Genomic DNA, 7,928 nt, shown 5'->3' on the forward strand with positions numbered 1-7,928 from the left:
AGGACGCAACTGCGTCAAGGGTGCCTCGGCGACGCCAGCGCGGCCAGTCTACCTCTCTGGTATCAAGACTCTTTAACCATGTCCTACGATTTCGCGTGCAATCTCGGAGTAAGCGCTAGTAAGTGTCGATCGTGAAGCATTACTTCTTTTCACATCTCACAGACGGCGGCACCGCCCGCCGCGAAAGAGAATGTGTGAAAGATATAAGGCGCGTTCGCGCCGTGCCTAGCAAATCCCGAGTTTTAGCGTAGTCGTTAGTGCGTCGGGCGCTTGCCGTCGCGGCCGCAACGTCGTGGGTCCGATTCCCAGCGGGGTATCTAAGTCTTCAATTTTTTCTTTCTCACCCGATAGCGTCCATTTTATCAACGTCATATCCGTGACGGATGTACTTGGTGGACCCCGGCATAAAACACTTTCGTGTTAATATTTCGGGACTATAGTCGAACACAACAATTTCCTCCTCAAAGGCGGATGAACACAACCTGCACCAACAGGCGCGCACTCGGTACTGACGTCATCAGCGGGACGGCCGGTGGCTCCGCCTTCGGAGAACATCGGCGCGTGCATAAGCGGGACTATTTCTTTAGTCGCAGAGGCGATCGGTTGCCCCGATTCGGTCGTCTGGGCGGGGCCTCTCCTGTCTTCTTAAGTTGAATCTGACTATAGGTGTAACGTAAGGCCGAACGTCTGCAAAGCGCTTGAAGGACAAGGACAATACGAAGAACACAACACGAGCGCTGCAGGTATCTGTCAAGGTCTTGTGGCTGCAAAGCCTACTTCTGGTACAGAGTACAATAACATAGGGCCGAAGTAGAATGTAGCTATGAGATATTAGAATGTCTTTCAAGCGAGGCTTGTATTGACCCACACATTCTCGTTGTTGGTGGGACCGCATAAAATTCGCGCCAGTTCCACACCGTGAAAACTGTACAAACTGCGGAACAGAGCTGAGGAATCGCCTGTCTTTCTTTGCGCTTCGCTTCTGTTTGTCTAAGTCGAAGCTGCGGATTTGCATGTCTTTGTTGGCGCTTGGTTTGCGTCTGAGTCTTCCGAAGCTGAGAGCTACCTCTCATTCAATGGCGTTTTGCCTCCACGTATCTCTTCCGCAGATCTGCGTCAAACTCCCGGAGCTAACGTTTGACTGTCGTTTCGCTGGCTCGGACAGACGAATTAGCCCTTCAGTTACACTGAAGCTCTCGGGCAAGTGCGCGTTGGCGTTCTAAACGCGAAGCCTACTCGACATCCACGGCGCGAATGTCAACCTTCATTTGTGATTTAGTGCCGCCTTCTCTTGACCTATTTTGGTATTGACTTGACCTATAGTTCCGCCTTTTGACGTGTCTTGGTACTTTGAGCGTGACGCCAAGCGAACATACGAGACGACACCCCGGACCCCTAAAGTGATCCGCACATAAAAATGCCGGCGCGCGCGAGTGCACAGAGATGCGGTTCTACGCAAATAAGGCCATCAGATGTGCGGTAACATGCGTATTTGTATGTGCCGCTTTCCAATAATTGATGCTTTCTCGATCGCGGGCTTGCCCGCGATAAGTCATTTCTGATACTGCAAACTGATGCTGAAACTGATACTGCAAACTGTATTTACAGGTTGCCCCATTTCATTGTTGCCGGGATATGAACGCGTGACCACTGTTGTTGCCTGTAGCAATTGTAGTGTTGCGCAGCTAAACCAGCGGATGGGGGTCCAATTTCCGGCATGGAGGAAGGAAGCAGTTAGGAGGGAGCATTTCGAATTCGATAGACATAAAGAAAGAAATAAAGAAAGTACTAGATCAGCCATGCACAGGTCAAGAATCGCTTGCCCCCATTTTCGCCATATGGCAAGGACTTCTGAATGTTTATGCACTTATTTATACCTTATTTATTTAGTTATTGATTTTTTATTTAACATACTGTCAGGGTAGAAAAGTACATTGAAGAATGGAAGGGCACATGTTGACGCAAATACTGAAAACTTAGTCGTACGTACAAAATTAACGAAAAACTGAACAATGAAATAACACATTTGTCAAACTCAGCCACAACGGAAAGACCAAAACACGCTCAGTTATTCATTATAGCAATCAGAATAGTCACTTGTACCGGAACTGTTAAAAATTAGCTCGTTGAATGCACTGAGAACAGACAAATAACTTGACAAGCATAATATGCCCAATAAGTCGTAGAGGAACATGGTAAGTTTATTCAACAGACCTTCAAGGTACAAACGTACATTTGAGAGGGGAGGCAAACATCATTCGAGACTTGAGCGTACACTTATTGTTTGCAATGTTTCGAAATGAAATGCGTCAACTTGAAAGGCATGCTATTTGAGATTATATCATTTATCGTTATACGCTGGATGTCTCTCCTACAAGGAGTCGATGTATGTGTGCTTCTACGTGAAAAAGGGATGTTTTTTTTTACTTTAGATGAAATCTTTATTATAAGTACCGATGACAGACTGAAGATGGTTTGTGCTGGATTGCAAATGAACTATTACGCCAAGAAATATATTTCGGCTGCCGGGATTGCTCCGTATTTATTGTGCTTGAGCGGGTGCTCATGTGAACATATCTGCTAATTATGCAGATTTAAAATACGAAAGTGAACACACGTTTAGTATAGTGAGACGTTCTCTGGGCAGTTCGAAATTTGTGTGCCTTTGTTAAACCAACACATGTTACGTTTTTATGGTTTCATATAAATGACTTGGTGAAAGCTAGCTAGGGAAAACGGCACGCAATATGAAGGCCTTGGTACACCGCCTGGAAATATAAGAAAATTTGTCACATTGTGATTATTGCTGTTGGTTTCATAACAATCCGGGAACAACTGCAAGTTTGAGCGTTGATAATTTGCGCAGTAGGCGCTTGATTAGCCTTTTGTAACTAGCGTTCACCTAATATTGTCGCTCAGCTTGAGCTCGAGTGTACAGTGGCAAACTTTTTAGACGACCGCAGTTCAGCAGTCATCTTTCGCTAGGGTCGTTAATTCCTATACAGCGAACACATTTGGTTTAACGCACTATGTGCGTTCTACTTTACGGAAAACCAATCTGTACATGCAATGTTAAGTTTATATTATTTGCACTTGGAGGTCTGCAGAAAAATACGCACTGTCTATCTCTGTGATGTTGCGTCACGAGCGAGCTCACTAAAAACATTTAAGCGGTGCGTTTATCACGTAAGCATCCGCAGAGTACAATGTCAACTATTTCCATAATGAGTGCGATTTCTTGGAGCACCGAAGATGTGTGTAGATTTTCTTGACAGTTCTGGTTCGAACGTATAAATAATGAAAAGTGTACACAAAGCACAGGGTGTTCCTTCAAAGTTCTTCGAGTAATTGCAAAGCTGTGCTCTCATAATGCACATATGCCAAACATCGATGCCAGGGACGATCAAAAGCCGCCACAACTTGCTAGATTCCGTGGAAATAAAAGTATGACACGGAGAAAGAACGAAAAAAATAGTACAAAAATCAGTAGGAAGCTTGCCTAACTGCATGAGACAGAACTTTGTAATAAAGGATGCATGCAGACAACGCATAGCCCTATTTGGAATTCACAGAATGACTTTCAGCGAGAAATTAGAGCACTGGACACGCAACGGAGGCTGCGATATTTTTGTTCACTGGGCTAAAGCTAAAGAAATGCCTGGAATACCTCGCACAGTGAGCGAACGCCAAGATCTCTCCCGAAAGTAACCGTCCGTTCCTGCTACATAGGTGCCGTTCATGCCAAGCAAGTCTGCATCATCCGCCTGCTAGTCTATTCCCTTTGAGTTGAATCGCATTTCCGTCATTCACTTTGCTCATATGCGTTACTCTTTGAAGCGACTGGTACATGTGGGAGGTGTTACGCCAGACGTAGTATTTGTGGGATGCATGCGTCGAAGAATGGCATGGTAAATATTCCGGAGTTGCATTCCCCAGCTCTCGCGCTATACGGTATGCTGCGCCTGCGCCCTGGTTGCTCTTTGAGGATAAGTAAATAAAGAGAATGGCTTGCATTCTTTTCTACATGCACGAACATCAAAGCCAGTGCATGCTGGACATGCTACGCAAGCAAAGAAACGCAGAAATAACTAATAGGGAACCCAAGGTCAAGTTTGGGCGTGACGCTCGCGGTGCTGAGCTATGCGTTACTGGGGGCAGACGCTGCCCGCGGAGGCGGTTTGTCGCCGGAATTGCCAGCGGCGGCGGCAAGGACACCTGCGCGCATGCGCTCCTCATTCGGCCCAGAGCACTGCTAGCCAGCAATAGTTATATTGTGACGCACTACAGATGCAATCCGAGAGCTCAGCGCATTCGCGGAAGCGGGGTCGGCAGTGTTGTGGCCGTGGGTTCCCCCAGTTGCGATAAGAGTTGTGGCGCCGCTCGACGTATCTTTGGAAGCCTATACTGCAGGCATCTCAAGATGCGCTGTCGACCGAAAACGCGTTAAGGACGAGAGAACTGCCCGCCATCTCTTACAGAATCAGATTAGAAGTCTGAGAATAAAGTTGGAACGACATGTTCGACAACGAATATAGATGTGGCAGCTTTTCCGAGATTTCAACATACGAGGCATTCACAACATATGAGAGCATTATGTAGCGCTACCTAATACCCTACGCAAATCCTACCGGGTATTTGTGGATGTTGTGTGGTGTAGGTCCAACAGCAATCACCCACGCACTATCATCAGCACTGATTAACATTGGCTTTGTTTCATAAGTGCTGGTTGAACCATGGCCAATGTTCGCTAGTGTAGAATGATATTAACTGTGCAGCCAGCGTTTCCTTATGGTGACGAATTCTTGTCGCCTCGTGTTGTTGTATGTTCACTAAATGACGGATATAGTGTTGGCTATACATGATGTTTCGCTATCCACTTCAACAATCGTTCAGGGAGTCAATCTGAATCCAGTAATTAGGTGGCGTGTTTTGCAGTTGCGATTAGTGGAATACGTTTCATACTTCAGGATTTATCACCCATTTCGCGCAGTCATGATAAGCAGGTGCGCACTTAATAATGCCATACAAAACAAGAACGGCATATATCACATTAGGGGTCGCAGTGAAGGCACTCCTTTATACGCATAAATAATAGCCGGAGTCGTTCTTGCGTAACTTTTTACACTGTTGCTTCACAAAACACCGGACACGCACGAAAAGTCAAAGGATGTGAAGGAAATCGTGCACTAAAATGTCGAACCCTATGCCAATGCGGAAGATTTGCTGGCGACGGGCAGACTATTATAACGTTTACGCGTCCGCTCTGTGTATGTGTAAGCTGCGAATAGCAAGAATCTCCGAGAATCAGTGATCTCTACTTGAGATCTGGAATGGCAGGATTCATTCGTCCTGGTATGCCGAAAAGTCACGGCACAAGCATAAGTTAAGAGACAGTGTTCCTTAATGTGTTAGCGCGAGTGGTATTTCTAACAGCAGCAGCCTCATTTTTGTTGCGCCATTTCATCGTCGTATCTCAGCAGTTAAATGACAACAAATATGCACAGGTCAGCGCTTCCCGTCGTGACACATGCTCCCTAAACTATGTCATTAGTTTAGCACTTAGGACGTGAACCTGTTTACCTACCGGTACGCAAAGAATGTGGTCAAGCTTTGATAAGGAGCGCCAGTCAAGCAATGTTTCTTGTGCGAGAACTGTGCGATACACACACAAAGCAAGACAAAAATAAACACAGGTGAAAAACTGGGGAAGAAGGAAGAAAAAAAATAGTCCACGTAGTGGCTGAACAAAAAAGCGAGACTTACTTTGTTGGCGCTGAAGACAATAAGACTCAATTTAGGGAAACCGCATGAACGAGAACACAAATCTGCCGGCTCGTTGAACGAATAGCCTTTTGGGGCTACCACGTCTTGTTATTGCCTTTCATGTTCTTTGTTTTGTCTGTACAGGGGCGCTCCATTTTCGGTGTCCGTCAGCAGACGCACCTGCACAATAAATAAAGCACGTACCAAGGTTTGGTAAGCTTGGGTGGCTTCTCTTCGGTCGCATTGCTCGATATACACATCTCGGTGCTCTTTTGTTCCTGCAAGCCGTTGTTACTTTATTGAAAATGCGCTTACCCAACCGCCAGAAAACCCGCTTCGAGATGTTTGCGCTCTGTGCGCGCGTCGATGCCTGAGCCCATCACTCACTTTACCTGACAGCATGCAATTCAATCCTAGAGAAAGTATGAACAGGCTACAGCAATAAAACAAGTGCCTATTAAGGTAACACATGCTATTCGCCCCAAGATCGGGCTAGAGGTGGCAGCACAATCGCCGCGTCAGTGTGGATAGGCGGTCGGCGGCCCGTATACAAGTGTACGCAGCGGCGCTTCGTTGTAGTGGTTTGAGTTGATTGTCGCCGAATAAAACGTGTTGATTGCAGCCTGCTGGTAATATGTGCTTTCTCCATTGCTTAACTGATGCACGAAGCACGCCAATCGTTAATATTACTTGCGAGAGAAGCGCAATCTGTTAATAAACGGGATGCTCTCACTCGACCACAGTCGGCGTTTTCGCGCAATGTGTAGTTTTTTGTTGCTTTATTTTTACGCCTGCACATCGTGTTGCGCCTAGTACGCACTGCTGTTGCGGGACTGAACAAAGTGTTTACTTCTTGTTGATATGACTTCTGGATATAATTTTGTCAACTGTGTACACGACTGCGCATCCGTATTTTTTCCTTATTCAGTTTTCCATGAAATATGGGGCAAGTGATAATAAATTTATTCAGAAAAGCTACGTGGCTGACACCGCCTTACCTCTATGAAGATGTTTCACACGTAAGCGCTTGTTCTTATTCCTGTAACAGTAGCAAAACGTGGCAGTTCAGGACGGAGTTTTCTTCGATTGATTACCTGCATGGAACTGATGAAACAAAGGTACGGTTATTTTAAGGGACAAGCTTGTGTTTTTTTCCAAGCGAATGATGACCACTGCCTTCCATCAATCTACACCAACGTCACACAAAAGCTCAAGATAATGCAAAAAAAGAGATTAGGTTCTTGCGAGAAATTAGCACGATGCGATTCTAAAGCGCCCCGTCTTTATTAATTTCGGCCATCTGGACGCTATAATGCGATATTAAAGAAAAGTACCGGGTGTTCTTGCGCAAAATTTAAGATCAATTTAAAATAGCGCCCAGGCGACTCAGTTTTATTGCTTATGTTTTGATCGAATTTATTTTCATTTTAGGGGACTATTTAGTACTGAAGTGTCAGACTTCACTAGAGAGAGATATTTCTCTGTAGTGGAACCAGGAGCGTTCAATTAAAGAACACCTTGGGCACAACTAAAGTTAGCCGAGTAACAGATAAACGATGACCACGCAATTATACACCTAAAAACAAGTGTGACGAGTAAGTTTGTGGCTTACAGCCTTGTTCTTGCTTACCACTGAGTCGCAAAACTGTGCATTCACACGATATTTTATACTCCCCATGTTTCGATATACGCCACATGCACTTTGCAATGTGCTTGAGCCACATGCGGCGCCCACACTTAAATGATTCTAGCGAACGCAGGGTACGACGACCACACACAGCACTCTCGACAACTGCAACCTGTTATCGTGTTACAGTGCATATGCAGCCTAGCAAGCTCAAACGCTTCTGTACACTGTGCGGGCAAAATTCCCTTTGACGACGTGCGTGACGAACGCCCACATGCAAACACGCCGAGGCTAAGAGAAGACAGCAGGCGTGGTTCAGGCAGTAGCCGCCTGGCGGCAAGTCCGGCCAATCTCGCGGCCAACTGTTAGTCTAGAAAGAACACAGGTGTCAAAATCTGCGTTTCCTAGAGTACATTTTTTGTTTTACGGCATAAGGCCCTTGACACTGCCGTATCAGAGATACGACGTTCTGCTATATTCTGCATACTTATTCACAGTTTCGATTGATGTTCGGTCATCAAAATTTATCGACCCTAGA

This window comes from Rhipicephalus sanguineus, chromosome 4 (assembly GCF_013339695.2).
Source record: "Rhipicephalus sanguineus isolate Rsan-2018 chromosome 4, BIME_Rsan_1.4, whole genome shotgun sequence".
Classification (NCBI taxonomy): domain Eukaryota; kingdom Metazoa; phylum Arthropoda; class Arachnida; order Ixodida; family Ixodidae; genus Rhipicephalus; species Rhipicephalus sanguineus.